General features: G+C 40.8%; 1 pseudogene; it reads right to left on the bottom strand.

The window, feature by feature from the left end:
- Nucleotides 1–14,070, bottom strand: part of LOC122690349 — a 64,767-nt pseudogene that overhangs the window by 16,856 nt on the left and 33,841 nt on the right.

Here is a 14,070-nt window from a genome sequence, read left to right on the forward strand (position 1 = left end):
GGGAATCAGGGATGGGAGGTAATATTAATTATTAGGTGCTAAACTATAATCATATGATGATCCCTCTGGGATGAGTAACATACACTGTGCCATGTTAACCCTCCAAATGCCAGGAGAGGTGATTTCTAAATGGTCTCTTGGTATCAACCCTTGACAGAAATCTAATTCCACAAAGATAAACTAGCATGATGCCCAAACCAATGCAAGCAAACCACTCCTTATTCCTTTAGGCAGCATCTTGCTCTCTGTCTTCAATGGGAGAGGTTGTTGTTCACTTGCTCAGTCCTGTCCGACTCTTTGCAACCTCATGGACTGCAACATGCCAGGCTTCCCTGTCCTCCACTATTTCCTGGACTTTGCTCAAACTCAAATTCATTGAGTCGATGATGCCATTCAACCAACTTGTCCTCTGTTACCCACTTCTCTTCCTGCCTTCAATCTTTCCCAGCACCAGGGTCTTATCCAGTGAGTCAGTTCTTCACATCCGGTGGCCAAAGTATTGGAGCTTCAGCTTCAGCATCAGTCCTTCCAATGAATATTCAGAGTTGATTTTCTTTAGGATTGACTGGTTTGATCTCCTTGCTGTCCAGGGGACTTTCAAGAGTCTTCCCCAGCACCAATAGTTCGAAGACATAAATTTTTTGGTGTTCAGTTTTTTTTTGTTGTCCATCTCTCACATCCATACACAACTAATGGAAAAAACATAGCTTTGACTACATGGACATTTGTAGGCAAGGTAATGTGTCTGCTTTTTAATACACCGTCTAGGTTTGTCATAGCTTTTCTTCCAAGGAGCAAGCGTCTTTTAATTTCATGGCTGCAGTTACTATCCACAGTGGGCACTTTGGATCCCAAGAAAATAAAGTCTCTCACTGTTTTCATTGCTTCCTCATCTATTTGTCATGAAGTGATGGGACCAGATGCCATGATCTTAGTTTTCTGAATGTTGAGCTTTAAGCCAACTTTTTCACTCTCCTCTTTCACTTTCATCAAGAGGCTCTTTAGTTCCTCTTCACTTTCTGCCATAAGGGTGTTGTTATCTGCATATCTGAGTTTACTGATGTTTCTCCTGGCAATCTTGATTCCAGCTTGTGCTTCATCCAGCCTGTCATTTCACATGATGTGCTCTGCATATAAGTTAAATAAGCAGGGTGACAATACACAGCCTTGACATACTCCTTTCCCTATTTGGAACCAGTCTGTTGTTCCATGTCCAGTTCTAACTGTTGCTTCTTGACCTTCATACAGGTTTCTCAGGAGGCAGGTAAGGTGGTCTAATATTCCCATCTCGTGAAGAATTTTCCATTGTTTGTTGCTATCCACACAGTCAAAGGCTTTAGTGTAGTCTATGAAGCAGATACAGATATTTTTCTGGAATTCTTTTGCTTTTTCTATGATCCAATGGATATTGGTAATGGACAGAGAAGCATAAACTTAAAAGCTGAGGCATTTCCTCTGAGCCAATCCCAAGTCTGTTCTGGCCCTGGATGATTTCTTTCATGGAAACCTTCATGGGTTGGAGAGTGCCCTGTCCTTTTATCTCCATACCACCCTCTCCAAGGAGAGAGCTAGCTTCCCCAACCAGACATTCCAGCTAAGAGGACTAGAACATTCAAGGTTACCCTATCAGACCAAATCCTTGCTGAGAAATGAAGGTGACCACAGGGGCTCCAGGCCAACCTCTTTTTTTCAGCCTTGAACCTGAGCCTGTTAATCATATGCTTTGCTAGAGATCAGCATGCTGAGTATTTCTCAGGAATTAGAGGGCTTCCCTGTTTTTCTCTTTCTGTTACTGATAACACACAGAGATGAGCAGAATGACTGAACATAAGGTCAGAAGGACTTCAGAAGTCACTTTGTCCCACTGCCTTTCTGGTTTGAGAATTTCCTTTACACCTCCCATGACATAAAAAGTCTGTTAAAAATCTTCCTGATGACTGGGAGGCATTTATCTTTCATGATAACTCATTCTATTTTTATAATAAAATAATAAAATTTTTTATTGAGATATAATTCACATACCAGAAAATTCACTTTTTTGGAGTGTGCAACTCACTGGCTTTTAGGATAGTCAAGAGTTGTGCAATCATCACCACAATCTGATTTTAGTTCATTCGTTTTTAAGCATCTCTGATTCTTAGAAAACTCTATTGAAGCAAAAGGAAGACCAGTCCCCAGGTGAGGGGGAGAAGAAGAAGGGCATTCAAGTCCATCTCACCTACTTCACAGGTTGGCCTACTTGATCTATCTGGGTCTGGCCACACACAGGATGTGCTCTTGTTTATTTTCCTTCTCAGAAATATGTTGACAGAGTAATTCCTTTCCACACTTGATGACTGAGAAAGAACTCACAACATCTGGGATCAATTCTTGAAGATTTCCCAACACCACTGGCTGTGTTCTCCCTTGCATGCTGCCACTGATGGCGTCCTTCTGTCCTCGGGGTGGGGAGAGGAGAAAGGTAGAAGGATGCTCCAACCCTGAAGTAACTGGAATTGGGATGTCATTTGGAAAAAGCAGGGTGATTTCTCCATTTTCAAGAGCATTTGAAACTTGCCCAGACTTGAGCAAGTATGAGATAACCCAATGAGTATTTCCTGAGCAATTTGGAGACACACCAAAGAATTGGGGCATCTCACTGCTCTTCTCCCTCTCTTCTTTCCCCCAACTCCTCTCTCCTACTTTCTGGCTGGTTTTTCCCCTCTGTTTGCCCTTTCCTTTCCTAATGATCCCCTCTTTCTCTCCTTTTCTGTCCTTTTTCCTACAGTCACCTCTCATCCCCTCTCTCGTATCCTCTGTATTAACCACCTGGATCCTCCTTTGTTCCTCATTCCGAGGCCTCCATCCTACAAAGGACCATTGGGCCCCTGTTCTATCCTTGCACCCCACTATCCCAGTGCTCTGGGGGGCACTTGTGCAATGACCCCAGGACACACTGGTAAGCTCACCCCCAAGGCAGTGCTCTTCTCCAGTGTGCGGGTGGGGACTATATAATTTTCCATTGCCTTAGAGTGAGGGCCAGCCAGCGACAGTTTTCTCCAGAAGGTCAAGGAGCCTCCTGCACTTCCACTTGCAGTTACACTTTGTACCTGTCCCAGGTGTTAACATTTCCAAGTGTTAACATTTCAGATCAAAGAAGAAGGCTCAGGGTCTGCATTGCCCATTCAGGACTTCTACAAAATGACATCCAGGGCTTTTCTGAGGTAGGAAACCATTGTGAGATTTGGGGCATCAAAGGAAAGGAAGGAAATTAAGGAGGTAAAATGCCCATAATCACGGTTCTTAGAGGTATAAGAGACCAAGGCTTTTACACAGAATTGTAAATAAATAACCCAGAGAGAGGTCACCTTCCACAACAACTGCACTGGCCTTTTTCCATCCACTTTGTCTAATCTCTCCATAGATCCAGGTCATGTGGAGCTGTAAAGAATAGGAGTGAGGTATTCAGCAGAGACAGAAGGGAGTTGTAGCAGGAGATGGTGAAATTAGTGAGGCTGTCTGTCTAGAAAATGCAGTTGGGGAGGATTTGCTCGAGGGGGCCAGCAGGAGTAAGGTGGAGAGTGGAAGAATTCATTGCAATGACGTCTTCATCCTGTGGTTGAAGGACTAGAATCAACCAAAAGTCAAAAATAACAAAGGATCTATAAAATTAATATCCTATATATAAATCACTCTCCCCCTGCAATGAAAATGTTGGGATTTTCTTGTATTAGAACACTACTATAATGTGGTGAAAAGCTTTGTATTTTGTGGAAAAAATAATCATGATTATGAAAACCACAATCATGTAGGGCAAAAATAAAAATAAAATAAAAAATTAAAACTGCTCTTGGATCTGATGACTTAAGGTAAGCTAAAATAAAACTACAATAGATCCCACTGTAATATAATTTATTATTCAAATCTGGATTGGAATATGACATCTCATGTCCTCATCATTCACATACATGAAAGCTAGGAATAACATAGATAACTGCTAAGGAGAGTTTATATATAATTTATACCATATCTGGGCTTCCCTGGTGGCTCAGAGGTTAAAGTGTCTGCCTGCAATGTGGGAGACCCAGGTTCAATCCCTGGGTTGGGAAGATGCCCTGGAGAAGGAAATGGCAACCCACTCCAGTATTCTTGCCTGGAGAATCCCATGGACGGAGGAGCCTGGTGGGCTACAGTCCTCGGGGTCGCAAAAAGTCAGACACGACTGAGCGACTTCATTTTCACTATGCCATATCTACTCCCCAAAAAGAAGAAACCACACACTTACAATGTTATAAAGCACAACAAAGAATCAAAGAAGAAACAAGCATAGAAATAATCTTTCCTAAGCCCCTCTCTAAGCTCTAAATTTAATGCTGATCTTCCAGGCAGGAAGAGTGAAAAAGAATGAAATTTAGTTGTGTATTCCTTATGTGCTGATAAAAAGAACACATAGAAATCATTGTGAAGAGGCAAGTTTTTTCAGGCTATGGGCATTAAATTCATAAATGGAATTACCTTGTAGATCCAGTCAAAAAAGACAAAAGATAACCTAAAACTGTGTCTGCAATCACAGTTGAACAAAAGCACATAAATATGGCAAGTGTACACTTCTCATGGTTGTCTTCTATGAAATACAAGGTCATAATGTGAAAGTTAGGTTCATGCATTTCTCCCGTGAAAAACAACATACCTGAAGACAGCATAGTTCAAGTGTGTTAGCTTCTGATGATCTAACCATTCAGGGATAAAACTTAAAAAAAAGAGAGAAGGAGAGAGAGGAATTTCTATTACACTTGACCTCCAGACTGTATCTCCCAAATATCTTGTCTCAAGGAGTTTTGGCACAAAGTGGGCCACTGGTAATTTATAGTTGAACCTTCTGACATGCACCTGAAATTTCAAATGGTGAGCTACTGACTAAAGAATGACACATACACTTTAGTCAAGAGAGGAAAGCAGGGTTCGAAAGAACTGTTCAGAAGGCTATTGGCCTGTAATTGAGGAAATGTCTCTAACTAAAGCTGAAGTTTATGAAGACTAAATCTTTTCTTGAGGAATTCACATGGATGAAAGGAATGTAATTCAGTCTGCAAAAAATGGGATCTGCCACTCAGGACAAGATCTAAACTACTTTAGTACTGAGAGACTATTTTTAGGGATTTTTTTGTTTTTAATTCAGGTAATTGAGTGTTTAATGTGAAATTACATACTGAACCCTAATTAAAGACAACTTCATAATGTAGAGAAGGGCACTAAAGGGCAATTAAATCAATGACCTGTCTTGTCATCAATGAAGGGTGACATTTCTACAACTATGCTTGCAGAAGTCAAAGTGTGGTTAACACAGTCTAACGGCTAGGTTCCAAGTGTCCCGATGAGACCTATTGTAATTCCATGTAAGTGCCATATAAGGAAATTGGAACATTTAAACTTTATATATGACTCAATCTTCATTCCATTGAAATGTTGTCTCACAAGCTCTGCCAGGAGTTTTCCCAAAGGTCTTTACCAAATCAAGAGACTGGACAGTCAGGACTCAACTTTCTCAGACAGAGAACAACAAGTTTCAGCCTGTCAACAGGTTACAGCCTGAGATGTCAGCAAAGACAGTGTTCCTCCCAGAAGACAGTCTTCTCAGCACAAAGCTACAAAGTCATGAGACCTTCATAGGTGACCCACAGAACTGGAAAGACTCTCAATCCATCTCTTACTTGCAGAGTCTCTCTGTTCCAGTTACATGGAACTCAGACTCTGGGATAATAATATGGAGAATAAGAAAGAGAAAACCTAAAGGCAAAGTTTTCATTACAAACCAGTTCCAAATACTCATGTGAAGCATAGAGAGAAACAAAAAAAAGAACCAATATCCTTAGTATAATCAATACAATGGTTATGTGTGTTTTCTCTGTGTTCAAAAATTCATAAATCCTGAGTGGAGGGGACAGTCCCACCCAAAAATATATTGCAAATACTATATCACCTAAATTATTCCTATGTCAAAAAAAAAAGTAGATTTGTATTATATGACTGTTCTCAAATGATTATTGATTTTAATTCCAAGGTTAGAAAACATAATATTTAATAACAGTAAAAAATATTAAGGCTAATAAAGGTATTGTGTTGTGAAAAATAAATAAATAAACTGATCATTAAATAATCAATCATTCCAGTCACTGATTAGAAAGAGTAAAATTCTACTTAGATTTACCCCATAGGCAGCCACTTGGTTCTAGTAGATGGTAAACAGTGCTGACGAATGAATTTAATCAGGTATTTTCTTCTTTCACTGTGGTCACTGTTTCCTGCAGATGTGTTCCAAAGAGAAACAGTCTTTCTGATGTAGACTTCCTACAGACGCGACTTTTAGTAAAACAAATGGCTAGCATTTAAATCTTCTACAATTACGTGTGCATGCTCAATTGCGTCCAACTCTTTGCAACCCCTTGGACTGTAGCCCATCAGGCTCTTCTGTCTATGGAATTTTTCATGCGAGAATACTGGAGTGGGTTTCCATTTCCTCCTGCAGGAGATCTTCCCAACCTAGGGATTGAAACTGCATCTCCTGCATTCATAGGTGGATTCTTTACCACTTGAGCCATCTGAAAAACCCTCATCTACAACTATTACAGTCAATTTTCCAAGATCATAAATTGATAATGAATAAATTAATAATCCAGCTTAACCAAATGGGGAAAAGCAATAATTCTGTATTTGTGAAAGAATAATACTAAGCTTTTACAAATTTGCCAAAATATTTACATATTGGTGGTGGTGGTTTAGCCGCTAAGTCATATCCAACTCTTGCGACCCTGTGGACTGTAGCCCTCCAGGTTCCTTTGTCCATGGGATTCTCCAGGCAAGGAATATTGGAGTGGGTTGCCATTTCCTTCTCCAATTACATATTGGAGTTTACATATTCCAAGGCATCAACTGTTTGGACAGACGTAGTAAGAATTTGCTGTTCTGTTGCTCCAGGTACAATCTGGAAATACCCACAGTCACCACCAATCAGCACTTTAGACACATTCTGCTGCCTTTGCTGAAGACTAACACTAAGAATCACTCACTTTTAGCAAGTGTCAGATACTAAGCATTTTACCTGAATCATCTCATCTAACCTCCACAGCCTATAATTAGGTACATCAATATTACTATTTCCTCTTCTGAGGTGTTAAGAAGTGAGAAAATTGCCCAATATAACTTTTAAGTAATGGCGCCAGGAATTGAATATTATTATATGTTTCCTGTGGCTGTTCAATCACTAAGTCATGCCCGACTCTTTGCAATCCAAAGGATTGCAGCACTCCAGGCCTCCCTGTCCCTCACTGTCTCCCGAGGTGTGCCCAAGTTCATGTCCATCGAGTTGGTGATGTGATCCAGCCATCTCATCCCCTGCTGCCCTCTTCTTCTTTTGCCTTAAATCTTCCCCAGTATCAGGGTCTTTTCTCATGAATCGGCTGTTTTGTGTAGTATGCGTGTTTCAAGTAGTATATATTTATATGCTTAAACGTGAGTAAATAATCCTAATAATCAATATATTGAAATGCAAAAGGGAAGAGTACTTCATATTCAACTTAAAATGGAAATTTTCAAATTAGAAAAGGTTTGAGGTAGTGTGTATAAAACAGCTGGCATTTCTTTGTGAAACAGGGAAACACTTTACGAATTAGAAGAGGATAAATTAGGATTTGCCAGGGGTGGGTACATTTTCATTAGTTTCTTCTGGGATTCTGAAAAAATTAAGAAAAGCAAAAATTGTCCAGTGGTATGTTGACAGATGTTCATTTTATTTAACAAGCACAGGGCACAGAGGACACTAGCATCTAATGTTTTGGTGGTCAATCTTAACCAAGCAAGCTGAAATAACAAATCAGTTGAAATGGTAAATCTCATTTCTAGTGGTGAAACAAGTGTATGAAATTGACATTAGCAAGTGGTTGGACTGTGATGAACTTAAGACAGTGAACCATAATGATGTTAGGTCTCTAAGAAGAATGACAGCTACAGGGAGGAGAACTGTACAAAACAAGATCAAACCCAGGGTAGAACTCACTCTCCCAGATTGCCTGCTGAAAGGTATAGCAGAGGGAGAGGACAACTTGCACAAGGATATTGCTTGCATTTCGTTCTAATATTTTTAAAGATAGGGGTCAGTGAAGCCACAGACAGCAATAACTGAGCACTCCAACAGATTGTAACCATTGGGTCATTTTATATTGTACAATTTAAGTGCTATTTGGTATTTGTAAACTAGTATATTTGTTTTGAAAGTGAAAGTGAAGTTGCTCAGTCATGTCCGAATCTTTGCAACCCCATGAACTGTAGCCTACCAGGCTCTTCTGTCCATGGGAATTTCCAGGCAAGAATACTAGAGTGGGTTGCCATTTCCTTCTCCAGGGGATCTTCCCGACCCAGGGATCGAACCCAGTTCTCCCGAGTTGTAGGCAGACACTTTACCGTCTGAGGATTATTTAAGATGGTGTCTATAGAGTGTTCCCAAATACTGCATATAATTTTAATCAAAAATTCACATTAGGTCCACAACTTGACTAGTTTTGTTTTAATCATGCATGTATTTTTATTTATTTAAAATTTATATAGCACTTACCATTTGTAAGGCACTGTTCTAAGCATATAAACACATAGGGATTAGAAATTTTGTATTACTTTTTCCTGTATTCTTACAGTTGAGCATGGAAGCCTGGATGCCTGAATGCCATAGATGAACAGAATCTTAGAGTAAGAAGGGACTTCAGAGGCCATCCAGCCCAATCCTCTATGTGTGTCACATGAATCTTTGTTGTAACTACATCCACCAATGAGTAGTCCAGACTAAGCATGAACATCTCCAGTGGGAGATACAAAATTCAGAAGGCACCTGATTATTCCCAGACATATGATCATATGGGCAAACATGCCAAATATCTGTTAACACTAACTTGGGTCTCATGGGAAACTCAACCAGGATCCAGGGGAATACACTTTCGCCATATAGACCAGGGAGCACAGGAGCTGACCCCACATGTTGCATAAGATCAGTGAGGGACTTGTTGTAAGACTGATTAAAAAGGGCCTGAAATCATGCCCACGGTGGGGTGAGGGGAAATTCATGGTCTAAAACTTACATGTCTCATAAACAAAGTTAAAGCCTCAGAAGGTTAGAATGATCAGCATTTTTCTGTTTCTCTTACATATTTCAGAAGATGTGTGGCCTTTGATAAGTATTCATTTAATTAGTCATTCATTCATTGTATTAGGTTGAAAAATGAACCCCCAAAATCTAAGTACAAATCTCTTATCACCTATAAACGTTACCTTTTATGGCCAAAGGGACTTTGTACATGTGATTGGGTTAGGATCTTGAGATGGGGAGACTATCTTGGATTATCCCAGTGGGCCCTAAATGTTATCACAATGGTCATTACAAGAAGGAAGCAGACAGATTTGACATGGAAGAGGAGAAAAAGGTAATGTGATGACAGAAGCAGAGACTGGAGTAATATGCTTTGTTTATAGGAAGGGGCCACAAACCAAAGAATACAGACAGCTACTAGAAGATAGAAAAGGCGAGAAAATATATTCTCCCTTCAAAATCTCCAACTGTGCCAGCACTTTGACTTTAGTCCAATGAAACTGATTTTGGACCTTTGAATTCTAGAACTAGAAGAGAAAAAAAAAATTGTGGGCTTCCCAGGTGGCACAGTGGCAAAGAAGCCACCTGCCAATGCAGGAGACACAAGAGAGGGGAGTTTGGTCTCTGGGTTGGGAAGATCCTCTGGAGTAGGAAATGGTAACCTGCTCCAGTATTCTCACTTGGAAAATTACATGGACAGAGGAGTCTGTCACGCTATAGTCCATGGGGTCACAAAGAGTCAGATATGACTGAGCAACTGAGCACACACACACACCCACAATTTGTTACAGTGGCCACAGGAAACGAACACATTCATCAAACACTTACTGAACGTCTACTGGGGTCAGGCTCTGGGCAAAGCTCTTGATTTATAGAGCATGGTAACATGCTGAGTGACAATGAACAAATTAACATCTCAGCTATCTCACTTGCAAACAGAGGTGATTCTACATATTTTATAGGGCTCTTAGGAGAATTAATAACACTGATAGGAAATCTGTCAACTACTGAATGTTGATTACGGGCTAAACACAATTATTTCTTTTAATCTTTAAAATAATACTAAAAAGTAGGTACTACTATTAACTCAATTTTATAAATTATAGTCCATTATGGAAAAGGGGAAACATTAGTAAGGAGACTGAATCTTAGAGGGTGAGTATCTTGCCCAAAGTTACTCCACAGCCAGGCTGGATTTTATATCAAGCCCACAGATTAGGTTGGCCAAAAAGTTCATTCCAGTTTTTCTGTAAGATGTTATAGAAAAACTCAAAGGAACATTTTGGTGAACCCAATAGTGTTCTTGATTACCATTCCTGACTCATGGTAACCATTCAATCAAGGTGCAATCAATCCTCTTCTCCTTCCTTCCTTCACTATAATTAAAGATGTGGCCTTTTTTCTCATTAGTTACACCTTTATTTTTTAGCAGTAGCTCAGGGTTTGCAACATCAATCTTTAATTTATCATAGGACATCTTTAAATAATCTTATACTACTTCAAGCACAGTATAAGAACTTTATACAAGTATTCAAGATATGGTCCTTTGCCTTCAAGGCAGAAAGCTGCTAATGTCACTAACATCATCAGGGGAAGGCCAGCTTATCCTGTAGGCTCAGGCGTGTGCCATGCATGCCCTGTGGAGGCGCACTGTACAGACTCTCTGGCTCTGGGATTGTGGGATTCCATCATTCCCAAGTATGGCAAAGTACTTGACAAAATCCACAAGGGCTCAGTTCAGTTTGCCCTAAACCAGAGCAGACAAAAAAGAAACCACAATGGACCAACTTGCCTTCTTCCATAGTTATTCCCATTTTTTCGTGACTCCAGCCACTCCAGAACCTTGACTTGTGAGCCACACATTGCAGAGCCACAACGTACTCTGTAAAAGCCTGCAGCCCTGTGAGGTTATATGCTTCTTCTTCATTCACACAGCTTTTGGTGAAGTTGACTTCCATCTAAAAGACAAAGACAGCCTTAAGCTGGATGGGAGACCACATGTTATCTTTCCATGTTTCTTCTTTACTCCCCAACCCTCTCTTACCTTTCTGAACCAGTAGCATTATATTTCAAATTTTTTAATTTTCACAAATAAACTTCTACACTTGCTTGGAGACTGTTAGCATCAAATAGAGGGGTTACCCCAAGAACCACCACTCATCCCCTTTCTTCTTTCTAAGCTTGTGAGGTAGATATTCCTGCCTCTGGGCTGGATGTGAGTGAATCTTGCTGTCCTGGAAGATGCAGGGTGGGTGGAGTCCTGGCACCCAATACAGGCCTCAGTTTAATTTCTGGAGATGACAACAATACCTAGAGATAAGATCTCAAGGAACAGTATGTAAAAGACACGTTGACAGCATTAAGTTCAAACTCATGTCATGAGCAAAACCCAGACAAGTTAAGTGATTATGGACTACCTCAGCAGTTATAATCAGCAGAACTAGGATCAGAGCACAGATCCCCTCACGCCCAGACTCTTTCCTTTTATTCAAACTTCCCATTTCAAATGATTGGTCTTTGGGTGATCAGTCAAGTTGCTAAAGATCTCAGTATCCTAGATACATAAATTCATTTTGACACTCTCTCAGTGTGCAGAACAAGGAGAGGCAAATATACCACCTCCCCTTTCTAGACCTCAGTTTCCTTGTTAGTAAATGAGCGTGTTGCTTTCTATAAAGTCCCTCTGGACTTAACTCTCCACAAGAAAGTAGAAATTCAGCTATGTCTTACTGAGCATGATCATTGTTGCTGCAACATGAACTTTTAGCTGTAGGTTTATATAAATTTATATTGAGCTTATTAATGAAAATAAACTCTATTTACAGACATGACTACTTTGTGAGGATGCACACTAGCCCATAGAATCTGGCAAGAATAGGAAGTCCTGATATCACTTATGTGTACAACAACTGTGAAAATCGGTACACAATTATAGGTGCTGGGCCTAAAGGAAATTGGGGCAAAATCAGGATGCGTCTATATGGCCAACAGCTGAGCATCCCAGCTGCAGATGGACGGTTCTGAACTCCCAGTCTAGTGAGATGGCATCAGAGCAAGGAAGCAGCATCCAGGCCTGAAGGCAATTTTGCACCCCAGGTTCCCTGAGCACCTTCCTGCAAAAGCCCCTGGAGACGTTGCAGTGGTAGAACAGGGCTGTTGGGAACATATCTTGGGACAATTCATCATCTCCGGGGAAGTGGCCTCCTCAACCGACCTCAGTTATGGGGCTCAGTTAAAACCAGATTAAGACGTTTGAGAGAAGGTCAACCACATGGTACTCTCCATGCATAAATCAAAATAAAAACAGTATTAATCCATAAAACACATGTAAGGAAGTCTAATGACATTCTATTTTACTTTCCATGCTTTTTAAAATATATAATATTCTTCTTCTATTTTTAATTTCTCAAAATTTTCCTCCTGTTTTGCTAGTACCCTCAGCATATGCTTGGTCTCTTGCTGGGTCTCCTCACAATCAGAAAGCTCTCTTTACTGTACCTGTGCAAACCTGTTCTTCCCAGACCCAGCCTCAGGGCAGTAAAAAAATGCAGTTAAAGTTCCAAAGAGTGCTCCTCTAAGGCTTCTTTACTGTGGCTTTTTTCCAGGCTATATGGCTTTGGTCCTCACTGGATCCAAGACCAATTGATCCTCCATATACAGGCTTAAATCTAAAAATCCCCGAACTCAGAACAAGCAATGGACTCCTACCGAAACACTAATTAACCACCAGTTTTGTTTCTAGCAACCTATATTTTGTGCCACGTCCTAGCTTATCCCAAGTGTTTATATCTTAAGAGATGAGTCAGAAGTTTTGGAGCAAAGCCTAAGTCAAATTCTTAAAACAGTCTTGAAATCCTTTGGTAGAGTGTTCACATGGTTCCCTTTTATAAAAGTAGAAACCCTTTACGCTACGGCCATGGGAAGGTGGTTTGGAGGCTAAAGTATGGTCAAAGGAATGACTGAACTTGGCGTCACAAAACCTGAGCTCAACTCTGTAACTTACAAATCTTGGACAGATGACCAAAGTGCTCTACATTGCAATTTGCTACTGCTACTGCTAAGTCACTTCAGTCGTGTCCGACTCTGTGCGACCCCATAGATAGCAGCCCACCAGGCTCCCCCGTCCCTGGGATTCTCCAGGCAAGAATACTGGAGTGGGTTGCCATTTCCTTCTCCAATGCATTGCAATTTACTAATCTGTAATAACAATGGGGCTTCCCTGGTGGCTCAGTGGTAAAGAATTCACCTGCAAATGCTGGAGATGTGGGTTTGATTCCTGTGTCAGGAAGATCCCCAGAAGAAGGAAATAGCAACTCATTTCAGTATTCTTGCCTGGGAAATCCCAAGGAGGAGGAGCCTGGTGGTCTACAGTCCCTGGGGTCACAAAGAGTCGGACACAACTTACTGACTAAACAAAAACAACAATAAGAAGAAAAGCGATATCTTATTTATAGGAGGGGTTTCCCAGGTGGCTCAGTGGTAAAGAATCAACCTTCCAATGGAAGAGACACAGTTTCAATCCCTGGGTTGGGAAGATCTCCTGGAGATGGAATTGGTAAACCACGCTAGTATTCTTGCTTATGTTTTCCCAGTAGTCACATATGGATGTGAGAGCTGGACCATAAAGAAGGCTGAGCACCGGAGAGTTGATGCTTTCGAACTGTGGTGCTGAAGAAGACTCTTGAGAGTTCCTTGGACAGCAAGGAGATCAAACCAGTCAATCTGAAAGAAAATCAACCCTGAACATTCATTGGAAGGACTGACACTGAAGCTGAAGCTCCAGTACTTTGGCCACCTGATGTGAAAAGCCTACTCATTGGAAAAAACCCTGATGCTGGGAAAGACTGAGGACAGGAAGAGAAGGGGTGACAGAGGATGAGATGGTTGGATGGCATCATCAACTCAATGGACATGTGTTTGAGCAAACTCTGGGAGATAGTGAAGAACCAGGAGCCCTG

Source organism: Cervus elaphus, chromosome X (genome assembly GCF_910594005.1).
Source record: "Cervus elaphus chromosome X, mCerEla1.1, whole genome shotgun sequence".
In the NCBI taxonomy this organism is placed as follows: domain Eukaryota; kingdom Metazoa; phylum Chordata; class Mammalia; order Artiodactyla; family Cervidae; genus Cervus; species Cervus elaphus.